Source organism: Miniopterus natalensis, chromosome 10, assembly GCF_054644295.1.
Source record: "Miniopterus natalensis isolate mMinNat1 chromosome 10, mMinNat1.hap1, whole genome shotgun sequence".
NCBI classification, from domain to species: domain Eukaryota; kingdom Metazoa; phylum Chordata; class Mammalia; order Chiroptera; family Miniopteridae; genus Miniopterus; species Miniopterus natalensis.
The window spans coordinates 76192974-76205766 of record NC_142090.1 but is presented as its reverse complement, the minus strand read 5'-3'; the positions used below and the strand labels follow the sequence as shown (position 1 = coordinate 76205766).

Below are 12793 nucleotides of genomic sequence, written 5' to 3'. Positions count from 1 at the left end.
TTCATCTTCAGTCATTCTGGGTCCTGCATGAATTAGCAAATTTCTTGTAAATAAAATGAGTACTGCAACTCCCTAGCTTTGTGGCTTTCAGCAAATTATTTAAACTCTTAAGCTTTAACTCCTTATGTAAAAGGAGGGGAAAGCATCTTATCTCAAAGGATTGTCGTAATGATCAGGGAATGACATAAACAAAACTTCTAGCACCAAGCCTGACAATTAGCAGAAACTCAGTTAATGGGGGTAATTTTATTACTACTCACTCATAGTTTCAAGACTAATAATTTGGTGTCATATTTTCCCACTATGTCTAAATTTTTATGAAATGGGTTTTTTGCTTATCTCTACACATTGCTTTCAGAGAATCATGGCAACTGTGAGTTGGAAAGAAGCTTAGCAGTCATATAACCCAACCTGGATGTAATTGTAAAGGATAAGTTCATATCCTCTCCTGAAACATCTTCTTGGCACACAAGCTCTCTCTGTGCAGCACCCACCCCCCAACCCTTACTTATATGGCCAGACGCCCAGGCCTCTGAGAAGGAGGACCATGGAAGCATTTTGAAAAAGAGACGTTTGAAAGCTGCACCGAGTCAACCATTCATCCTCACAGGGCATGGCTCTGCTGGAGGGGGATTGATTGATTGATAAAAAGCCAGTCAGTCTTAAAGGGAGAAGTGAGATTCACAAAGATATGGCTTCTCAGTGGAAGGTAAAAGAAACCCAGTCATTTAGGAAAAGCCATTGCTGTTTTAAAATCTATTCAACACAGCGATGGACGCAGTGGAAGGGGTTATAAATAAACAATAAATCATGCAATTATTACTGTTTGAATTTTGGCAAGATACTAAAAAGAGCAGGGGTATAATCAGGAAATAATAGGAAAGATCTGCAAGGCACCCCTGCAATTAGTGATAAACAGAACTTGGCTCGGATTTGGAGTCCCAATATGGCTCTCATTAAAGAGCCTTGGGACCTGTTCCTGGGCAGACCTCGGCTAGCTTGGGGAGAAGTGAGGTAACCGGCATGTCAGTGCGCACACACACACACAGGCCCACGCACACGCACACACCCCTCTATTCAGATGATCTTCTATAGTATTATAACCACCTGGGCTGAAATGACTACCTTATGCCCAGCGGAGACCAGTCCCCGGCCTTCCGCGGCTCTAATAGAGATGTTTCCGCTCCTCGGCGTTTTCACTCTTTCCTTTGTCACACCATAAACACACACGCGCAGGGGCACACGCCCGCCCGGGCCCGGCACAATGGGCGCCTTCACTCCTTTTCCCTTCCCTCTTTCCTTTCACGTGCTTTTATTAATGGTACCTCTTAAAGAGATAAATGCTCCCACACAAGTGATACCACTTAAACAGATAAATAGTCCACGCTGGAGAGAGACACAGAGCGCACGAGAGAAAACCCTGTCTTATTAGACTGGAAACAGACACACCGTATTAATGCAAAAAATCAGCATATGGTTCTAATAGGCTTTCTTAAAATGATTTATCAGCTGTGATTAAGCCCTCAACCAGCATGTCTATCTTCATAAATAAAGCAGAAGTGCACCTTGCTCTCAAATGTATCTGCAGGATCTTATTACCCAGCCCTGGACGGTGCACTCCATTTATAACACGGCTCTGGGGAGCCAGGAATTTGTGCACAACGCAGAGTGTGCGCTCCACGGAGGCTGCCAAGATTTAGGACTCTTATCTCCAAGATAGTCTTACTAAAAATCCATTATAATGAAGGTTTATCCCCTCTCTCTGTGCCGCGGAGCCCGGCATCGCTGAAATATGAACAGGTAATTAAAAGGATATGCTTGATTTTACAATGAGCCCAGTGACACAGAATCACCAAACAGCTGTTGGGAAAGGCCTTTGGCACGAGGAGCAGGTTACCTCTGCCAGGGGAGGGGGCAGGAAAAAAGGGGACCGCGCTGAGCGTCAGACTGGGTCTCTTCTTTGCCGCGCCGAGGAGGGGCGCCTGCAAATATTAGTCATCTTTGTCGGGGCCGCATCCTCCAGCTGGCAAATATGTCAGCCGGTCTCAGTGGCGAACTTGAAAGGAAGGGACGTCAGGAACACCCTGGGCAGGGGGTGAGAAAGTAGGTGCCACAACTTTGCAACGGGGCAGGGGGAAGCCGGGGAAGACGGGTGAGCGCAGCGATCGTCCGTGGATGTTTGGAAACGGTGCCAGGTCAACCATTTCACACTCACGGGGCATGGCTCCGTTGGGGGGTATTTAGTGCCGGATAAAAAGCCAGGAGGCCCAGGCGGATGAGCTGAATGAATCCCACAAAACACCCAAGCAGAGGATTTTAGTGGCTAACTTCCTTTCAGGCCGTTCCTGGGATACACAGAGCTCCATTCATTCTCCTTCCAGCAGCAGCCCGCAGGCAAAGATCAGAGACACGCACGGGCCCCGCTCCGGGCGAGCCTCTCGGGCATTTCCCTCCACGTCCACAGCGGTTTGACCGAAGCGCAGGCGGGAGACCTCAATGCTCCTCTGTAGCAACAGACGATGCTATATGATTTAGGCAGGTTTGCTGTTTTGTGGTGAGATTTTGTCAAAAGGCAGTCGACTTTAGAAAGGGCAAAATGTAAAATCTCCTAACAGAAAACAGGCCTGGACTATTCCATCAGGGTTGGTAGCATTGTTTTCCCGTGAACTGCACCGGTGCCTCCGATGAGGAGCAGCCCTGGTAGCTGGGGGCCGTGAGCGTCGCAGTCCATTAGAAGAGCCGCACTAATGAGGTCAAAGCCACCGCAGACTGCACCTCTGGCCCCGGCCAGCTGTCTGGCAATATGTGCCTCTGGTCACAGGGGGGACCGTGGGAGGGCGTGTGTGTTTGGATCCCTGCAAATCTATCACCACTAATGGTGAGCCGGCTCTAAGCCCACACCCAGCAGATGGGTAAATTGGTTGTGCCGCCTTAACAATCAGAGGGCAGCAAGTGTCTGTTAAAGCTGGTGTTGAATTGGACGTTGCAGGCGATCCTAGGTGATGGTCAGAGGAATGAAGAATTAGTCACATAGCCAGCTTTGCCCACTTTGCCTAATCATGTAGTCGTGTATGTGAGCATTACTCTGATACAAATAAAGAAAAATCTAGCAGAGATCTGGAACAAGGAGCTGTCCCCTCCTCCTGCTGTGCAGGGACCAGTCACTCTTCAGGCAGCTGTGTCTGCACCGGCTCATTGTATCTGTGAATGTGGGCTTGGATTTCTGTTCCCAGGGCCCCTTTTCGGACAATTTCAATCAACATCAGAAAGAACGTCCAAGGTGAGATGCTGAAGTGATATATGAATCTAACACCATCTACCCAGGAATTTGCTCGATTTCCTATTTTCCAGATCTCTATAAATCTGAACCAAGGTTGTTAAAAGGCCCACTTTACCGTTGAGAAAATGAAGTCACGCGTGACTTTAGAGAGTGAAGGGATAGAGTCTGGATTTCTCGCCCTTGTCCTAAATTCGGGCAACACGGCGCATTACTTCTCCAAGGCCCATTTCCAGGTCATTGCGAATAGCACTGGGGGTGCCGGAGGCCAGTTTCAGGTGGAGCAGCGCCACAGAGATGTAACGGTGTGTGTCACACTTTGGCACATCCCACTGTAAGGAGGATCGCCAGGATTCTGGATGGTCTTGTCTCCTTCCAGCCACCTGGGAACCAACCAAGTGGGGCTAGAAGGGTGGGGCTCCCATACACCCCAGATTCTAGAGCTCTGCGGATTCCAAGCTTGCTCTGGAAAGGATAGCAATGCCTGGGCCAGCCGGGCCAATGAGTCCAGCAACAGCCCCATGTTCAGAAATCCTCTGGGAGGTTCCTAAGCTGTGTGCAGAACAAATCGCCCCGGGCAAAGCCAGCAAGGGGCCGGCTTCCTTGAGAGCGACTGTTATTCACAATGCCCAGCGCCACATCATCTGTAGTCAATCAGCCCAACACCCACCCAGAACACGACTGCTTTTCTTCTTTGGGGACATGACTGCTCGCAGGGCCCGAATAGGCCCCCACCCAAACATATAGCCACAGAATAAAGGCCGCACCCGGGGCCGACTTGGGCAGGATCCGGACAGCACTGCGATCAACTTTCAAAGTTTTCCTAGGACAGATGGTGCACTCTGCACGGAGCTCAGATCCCAGGGATGCCAGCGGCTGCAGCCACACTCAATCCAAAATGCAGGGTTCACCTCGCCTCACAGAGAAGGCTGGGGAAGCCCCCGCAGTGCCAGACAATGACTGACTGGGGAGCTGGCAGGAGGGACTAGCCCGCCTCCTAGGTGCAAAACTGTCCAACAAAACAGCTCCCATTCGGCTTTAGGTCAAACGTCAAAATATCATCTACAGACACCACGGTCTAAGTTGTGTGGGTTTTACTAGAAAATATGTGCCTAGAGGTGATGCTGAGAGTACAGTCCTTCGGCCGTTCCATTTCGCTCTGGAGACCAATGAGAGAACTGGCCTTGTCACACAGAAGAGTCAGAAGCTCCAACAGGTTAAAAAGGGGCTCTTATATCTCAAAAAGCAAAGAGCAAAGAGAAGCAGGGCCACGTCCTGGAAGGCGACACCGTGTGGCTGACCACACCTCCATCCCACCAGCTGGCGAGCCCCTCCGCTTCACAGAACAGCTAGTTCCCCAAAGTAATTCAGAGGTACCAGTAACTCAGAGGGGGAAACCCCACCATTTCACAAACTTCCTAGGCCTTCGGGCTCAGCGGGTAGCTGGGTAAAGCACACAGAAAATGTCCCTTTGGGGTGTGATGTGAAACTCAGTTATTGCACCACAAGTTTGAGCTGACAGCCAGCGCGCTGGAAATCTGGACAGGAGGAATGCGCGGAATCCGAGTTCCTGGCCTCGGCCTTATCAATATGGAAATAACTTAACAACACACAAATGCTGGAGCAGGGTTCCCAGAGCAAATCACTCCCATACCTGCTCTGAACTGGACTTAATGTTCACCTGGATTTATGAGATGACGGAGGCAGGGACCCTTGCAACTATTATATTCTTTTCCTTCTCTGTTTTTATGATGTCAGTTTCTGCTCACATCTCTGTGAGGGGCCCAGGCTTCCCTGACTCTTAGGGGCAGATGCTCACCGTGTCTCTAACATTTGGTCCAATTTTCCAAATGGGAGGGCTGATTTCTGCCTAGAACGGAAGCTTCATCTTTTAGTCATTTTGTTTTAATCTGGCCCAGAAAACAGATCTGTTTTCCTGCTTGCTTTGGGGAACATTAACACAGGGCCTCGCAGAGGACAGGGCCTCCTCCCCTGCAGATGCCGACGCCTCCTGCGCCCAGGTACGCGCCCGCCTCCCGCGCCTGGCTGGCGTGCTGGGAGTCCTGAATTACTCACAGCTGGACGTTCATTCCTTCACAGGAGAGCGTCCGTTCGCTGTGCTGATTCCTTGAAATTCCAGCCTGGCTTGCCTGCCTCCAGACAGGTAAGAAGTGATTTTAATGAGCCGAGAACCCAACCCAACCTGGGACAGAGAAATCGCCCTGATGAGAAAGTCTCCTGCTGGGAAAAGCTGCCCTTTCCTGGGCCCTTAAAGCTGAGCTTCATAACTGTTTTAGCGAGGGTCATTCCCAGCCAAAGAATTCAATTGGGCTAATTGTCGACTACAGTAAGGCTGCCTGGTGGGAAGGTGGGCCAACCAAGGTGTCCTCACAGCCCAGGTCTGGATTGAGTATAGTCCCTGGGGAATTTCAGGGCTCTACCATGTTTTTGATTATTTTGGGTTTCTTTTCTTGGTCATTTTTTAGTGCCCTTCCCCCATCCCTGCTTTGGTTATTTTAAATGCATTCCATGTATAGAATGTTGTAGAACCAAAACTATGTTTAACATCTTTCAACCAACGGGCTTTCTTTCATACCTATGACATCCCATATCACCCCTCCACCTTTTAACCATGGCAATATTTGAAGGAACTTTTAACAGCAAGTGACAGGTAATCAGCTTCAAGAAGGATTTTTTTTTTTTAACTTTTAAATATTTCAGTTTATTTTCATTTAAAACAATGCATTTGATTTTACAATAATACTTAATGCTAAGTATTTCTTTAACGTTAGGCTAGAAGCCAAACAACTTTCTTGGAATTTGCAGCAATAAATAACCCAGTAGGAAGTGATGATGGTCTGGACCTGAGATGATGGAAATAGAAGAAACAGAGAAGATATGAGGACCCTTTCCTGGGAAAGGTGACTGAACGGAGTGAATGGGGCACAGGAGGGAGGGAGGCCATGCTGACGCCTTGGTGGGTAAGTGACTGCCTCTGGCCGAACCAGGGGGGTCAGATGTGGCACCAGTTTGCTCAGGGAAGCCCTGAGGAGTGCTGGGCAAGGTGAGTTTGAAACAGGAGGGTTATATTCCAATGAGAGTGTTGGTAACAGCCAGAGGGTAGAGGCTAATATTCAAGTCCAACAATAAGGGCTGGATGTCTAGGTGGAGGAACTGTTCAGCTCTGAGAAGGTGTGGATCCTCTGAAGGGAAGTGTAAACCGAAACCACCTGTGAGTGGATGCAACCAGAAGTCAGGAGGCAGAGACAGACAGACAGTCAGGGGGAAAGCCAGAACATGTTACCCCTGCCCCTGGCTCTCCTTGGTGAGTGCCTGTCAACTCTCTTTCTTGACAGTTTATCTGCCTGTATTTAAGAGGGGGAGATAAGACTGGCATAAGCACCTATAATTATTCCCTGGTAGTGAGGGGACCCAAATCAAACGATCATCAGTAGCGTGTTCAGAATGTCATAGGCAGACCTGAATACGCTCCATGACCAGGTAAGGACTTTGGTCATTACCATACCCAGTCACAACTGAACAGGAAATACTGGTGAAAGAAAACATGGTTTTATTTTGCAAAATCTCCAGCACGAATAGAGAGCCTTCCCAAGTCAGTGCCCAGTTTCCTCCAGCCACCTTCATGTTCTATCGCAAACAGGGCCAGGGCCCCAGTCTCAGGCGCTCCACAGCCTCGGGTGGAGAGAAGGACCTCTTAGAGCACCCATCGCGCCGGGAACGAGCGCAGAGCCCCCTCGTTCAAACCCAGAGCCTGGGGTCAGCTCCTACACAGGCCCCAGGCAGAGAGACCGCTGCCTTGCCAGAACAAACGCCATGTGATACCAAGTGCAAATAAAACCTATGACGAGAAAACTGATTGCTTAATACTGAACTCAGAACAATGGCACCTGCCACGCACCGGCCGAGGGACATTCGTCTGCAGCGACTGCTACCACCGTCGCCGCTATAGGCAGAGCCGTGAACTGCCAAGTGATTTAGCGTCAGAAAGGACCCTCAGCCTCAAAAGGTAAGATATGTTTTCTTTAGTGTGAAAATCAGGTCGTGAGGACTCATCCATTAAGGTCCAAATTATCCAAATATACAAATTCTCCAAGAGGGAGGTGGACAAACGCCCTGTACCCCCCTCAGTCAGTGTTCCCTAAGCCATGAGTCCTCCCGTGTCACCCGCGTCAAACATACTTGATAGACGTGCTCGCTCTTTGCAAGACAACAGACAATGCATTTTGTTGCTTTAAGGGTTCCCTGACTTTCCACCACCTCCCCCCTCCCCCCCCCAAAAAGCCCTATGATCTTATTTTATTTCCCACTCCATTTTAAAATTGAGGCAGAGCCTCAGATCACATCATGAGTCACTGACATCTATGGAAATGGATACCAACGCTTACTAATCTCTTAAAACTGCACTCATTAATCCTAAATCCCAAGGAACTAAAACACATGAAACAGCTTCCAGTTTATCCACTGGTTTAGTCATTCGCCGGAGTGGGATACAAAGACCAAGTCAACTTCTCTTCCAGCTTCAAATTCCACCTAAGTGGAGGGCATAATTTAAACCTAAAAGGAGAAAGCTGTAATCCTAAAATGGCAAGAAAAAAAGAATCCTGATAATAGAAGGGTTAGGATTTCCCGTCATTGGCTTAGGGGAAGAAATAGGTTGTCTCCTGTAACACTGCCTGTGGGTGTTTCCTTTTCGATCACGCTGATAAAAACGAAATAAAACAACAACAGAACCCAGCAAGATCAAAAACAGTCTCATCTACTAGCATTTCGCCAACACGGTGACATTCTCAATACCCGGATAAAACCAAGTTTAGGTTTCATAATATTCTTTTTCTCCAGACTTCTGGGGGACGGAGGGATTGTTTTACACAAATATCACAGAAAACATAACATAACCGGAAACGTGCAGCTGTTGCCAGTCTGCTCCATCCCGAGTCCTTTCTTTTCCATCCAGCGCCACTCATACCTCCCCCAGAGCAGCCAGGCCAGCCAGTGGCTGACAGGGCAGGACTGTGCAGAAAGCAGAGGAAGGCGCCCCCTCCCCGCGCCCTCTCCCCCCCCAATAGCCCGTGGTGTCGGGTAACAGGATTTCCAGGTACAGAACTGAACCAGATTGAGCGGCCTACTTTTCTGAGCCGAGGCTGACCTGGCCATGCCCTGTTCCGTGGCTCCTGTTGAGCTGGGATCCAAGATCTTAAGACTGTAGCTTGTCCCTTGTTCCCATGTGCTAAACAGTCAGCACCCTCTGGGAATAGACTGCACTTTTCATCCTTGGGGGAGGAATCCTAGAGCATGGAAATGTCCTACTTTGCTATTGCCACATCAGCATAATGAGTGAGGTTCAGGCACTGCAATAACAGCACTTAGCACTTATACCCAGCACTTTGCATCTCGGGGTCTTCACCCACACTGGGCTGGAATGTGAGATTTCTCTCAGCAAGACCAAGGAGTTAATTTCTAGTCGTTTCAACTCCCCTTCCTTTCTTACACATACATACACATACATACACGTGCACAAAACTGCTATCAGATGGCGAGGCTCTCTCCACCTTCCTAGGTTTGCATGAGTCAATCTTTTAAAAAAAGAAATAAAATGTAAAAGGTCAATTCACCTTCCTCTTTCTTTCTTTTTTTTTTTTCCTAATATGGAACACAAAATCAGCATCCCAGTTGCCAGTTATTGGACTCCATCAAGCATTAGGGCAAGGGTCCCATACGTGACTTGAATCTTCATGCCTTGTGACCTTCTGTGTCATCGCTGGCCACTGAGAGAGTTGAATACCCTGTCTTGGAAGATTCTCTAGAGGGCTCTGCCAAGTTCCATGCTCAGACCTTTCCTCTACTTCATCTCCATTCACTCCTGGCCAGGGAGAGCCCATCTAGTCTCATGTGGACCACCTACTTCCCAGTGACTCCTAAATTTCTATCTCCAGACAGGTGGCCACCTCCTGAATGACAGCCCTACATATCCACCTGGTGCTTTGATATCTCCATTTAACAACTCTAAAAGCAGTTCTCATTTTCCCCTCACACCTGCTCTTCCCACAGGTAACTCCATTCTTCTAGCTGCATCTGCCAAAAACCTGAATTTGTCCTTAATTCCATTCTTTCTACTACTCCCCAGATCTAACCCATTGGCCAATCCCAGCGACTCCCTCTTGAGAATATATCCAGAATCCAGCCACCCCCTCCATCACCATCTTGACCAATATGCCACCATCTTTAATGTAGACTCTTCCAATGCCCTCCTAACTGGTCTTTTTCTGTTGATGTCCTCCAACGGTTTACTTTCAACTCAACAGCCATGGTGAAATTTCTAATATAGAAGTCAGATCCCGTCACTCCTCTGCTCAAAAGTGTTCTATAGTTCCACATCTCACTCAGAATAAAGGCCAAAGTCTTCAGGGCTTCCTGGATCTGCCCCCCCACACCCACTCTTTAGCATTATTACATACTCTCCTCCAGCCAAACTGGCCTCTTTCAGTTCCTCCAACCCACTGAGCATCCTCTAGCCCCAGGGCTTTGTACATGTTGCTCCCTCCCCAACACACACCTGGCCCGGGCCTTCTCCCCCTTCTCCTTCCCTGCCACACGTCCACTCACCAGCCGTGCCGTCCCCCACCACCCTGTGCCCCTTCCCTGCCCTACTTTTATCTGGACCACTATCATCTTCTGATATGTTCTATGTTTTACTGTCTTTAGTTGCTTCTTGTTTGTCCTGCTCACTGGGAGTCAATTCAATGAAGGGAAGATTGTTTTAGTCTTTTTCTTACCAACTTTAGTCAGTAGCATAGTCACCAATGCCTTGGGCAATGCCTGGCACGTGGTGGGCACTCAGAAATCTTTCTTGAATGAATAAATAATGAATAAAAAGTCCCTCATCTGTTTTAGGACGTGGACTGGCCTGACTTGTAAGCCAGAGGCAAGCTTACATTTATGATGCCTGCTGGTAATGGATGCTTTTCCAAGGGGCGAATAAATCTCTTATTAAAGAGTTTGGAGGCTCTGAGCTTACACTAACATAGAAAATTGAGGTGATTATGAAATGTGTTGCCTGCTATTTATGACATGATATAGATATTGGGGCTCTTTCCAGTGGCCATGGCCTGCCTCCTGCTTGCCCTCACTTTATACACTCATTGAGATACTCTTAGAAAAGGGTGTCATGATTAGAGATAGTCTGTAGAATGTAATTTTCCCCAATGTACAGTCGCATTTGCTCTTTTAATAGAACTTTCTAGAGCTAGAAATGTAAAGGTACAGGGAAGGACCACCCCAATCTTCCTCGTATTTTTGTATAAAGTACTTAGAAAGTTCTAGCAATAACTTTTTAAAGCAAGTTCTCCAGATGACTTAATCCATCTTCCACTTGACCAAAACTTGCTGAGGAAATGGATGCAAGTCTTTTATTAAAAGACAAGGAGGAAAAGAAATCAGAAGGGAGTTGGCAACACAGAAAAGGGAAGAAATAATTATCTGACTGTGGAGCAATGGGGATGGAGAAGAGAGCATTCAGTAGCACTCGGTATGCAGTAAATAAAGAGCCTTATTCCTGCTTTTTAAGCAGGGAACAAATAAGTGAAGTGGGAGCTGCGGTGGGCAGTGTGCTGGGGATGTTGGTAGCTGGAGAAATGTGGTCCAATGGTGTATAAAACGATTAGCAGATTGGAGAGCATCTCCTTCTCATTTCCCTACCCTGTGGCTTCCAAAGAAATGCTAGAGCAGAAGCCGCCAACATAGCCCACTGGGATGAGTCACCATGCAACGGGCCTTGAGAAGGTGCCCTCTTGGGGAGCCATGGGCACCCGAGGATGGATTTGGCCCATCTGGTTTGAACAAGGCAAGGGAACAGGAGACCTCAATAGCCTTAGTTCTGTCCACCTTTCAGTGTGTGCAAGTGAAGTTGGGGCATGAGACAGTGGTCTGCTGGGAGGTTGTCCCAAAACCATGGGGAAAGCTGGCTGTGGGATCCCCAGCACCACATACCCATCAAGAAATCATCACATGGCTCTGAGAAACATTTAAGAGAGAAAATACTTTTTTTCCTACAACCACAATAGTCATCTTTTCAGCTTCGCTTATCTAATTACCTTCATTTTTAAAGTTTAATTATTTATACTCTTTCTCAACTCACAATCAAGAGCAACTCACACAAAAAATGTATGGCATGGAAATGTTCCTTAAATTAAAAATCAGGACCAGAGGAAATATAAACTAGAACTGAAAGTCTAGTCTGGGGGGAAGTAAAATACCCTCATAACTGTTCTACAAAGTTCTCAAAGTTAAGCAGTACCTTTGGCTTCATGTTAACTGAGCAGTCAAAGGGAAAAGAGAAACAGAACCAGTTACATGATTCTTAGGTCCAGAGGAGAAAATATTTCAGTTCCTCAGGGGAAGCAAACTATTTCCTGGAATTCAGATCTGCAAGAGTTTCCTCCCACAGGACTTCATATAGTGGATCATGAGCACTACGTAAAGGAGACCATCTAAAATCACACCCCTACCTTGGGCTTCCTAGAGCTGTCCTTGGCCAACGTCTTTGGGAAAATCAAAGGCATTCACTTCAGTTAAAGCCACTCTATCAGAAATGAAGACGATATGAACCAAGTCCACACGTTTCCTATAGTTCAGTTTAATCTAAGAAACCAACCGTGACTGTCTCAAGAAATGAAGGAACTTAATCTTGTAGTCTTTTACATAAGCCATGACTACCAGGCGAGCTAAATCTACTGTCCAACCAGAGGAAATTTACTCAAGTTTTTGGTTTTAGGTTCTTCTCTCTTGCTATTTTCATGGATTCTTTTTTTTTTTTAATTTTTTTTAAGAAATCCATTTCTATTGCAATGAAATATAGAATATACACCTTTTGTTTTTATTGTGTTAATCTTTTTAAGTGCTCAGAACAGGGTCTGGCAAATACATGCTAAGTAAGTGTTTGCTTCAAAAGAGAAAAAAGGCCCTTCCCATCACTGAGGTGGTGGGGATGGGTGCATCAAGTATGAATGACAAATTGATTATAAACAAATAAAATGAGTTGATTGAGATGGTATACCACTCTTACTGTAACCTTCACCTATTTGCATAATTTTTTTCTAAAGCAGTACAGACGGAATACAAGCCCTTGACTATTTTGATGTGAGAATGTGACATGAGAAACCTGGTGGAGGGGGATTATTAAAATTTCATGTAAAGGAGAATTCAAAGGTTTTGAAACACTTAGAGAAACATCAGAGCCTTTTAAAATTTCTTCTCCGGATGGAACAGCTGGAACTTCAGAATCCATTACAACCGAGCTGGTCCTTCCTGTCAACCAACTTTCACATTAAAAGACTCTGCTCATGGAATGTGTCTAATTTGTTGTTTAGTACATTTTGGGCATTCAATAATGCTCTATAAAAACATTGAAAAAAATACTAAAAAGCTTCATTATCACGCTTACTCATGACCTCATTTCCTTTCCTTAATCTTATAAAATGATTGGAAAGTGCCAGCACA

General features: G+C 46.8%; 1 protein-coding gene across 7 annotated transcripts in view; it reads right to left on the bottom strand.

The window, feature by feature from the left end:
- CREB5 (cAMP responsive element binding protein 5) overlaps positions 1-12793 on the bottom strand; it is a 362805-nt gene that overhangs the window by 269562 nt on the left and 80450 nt on the right. The window lies entirely within an intron of this gene.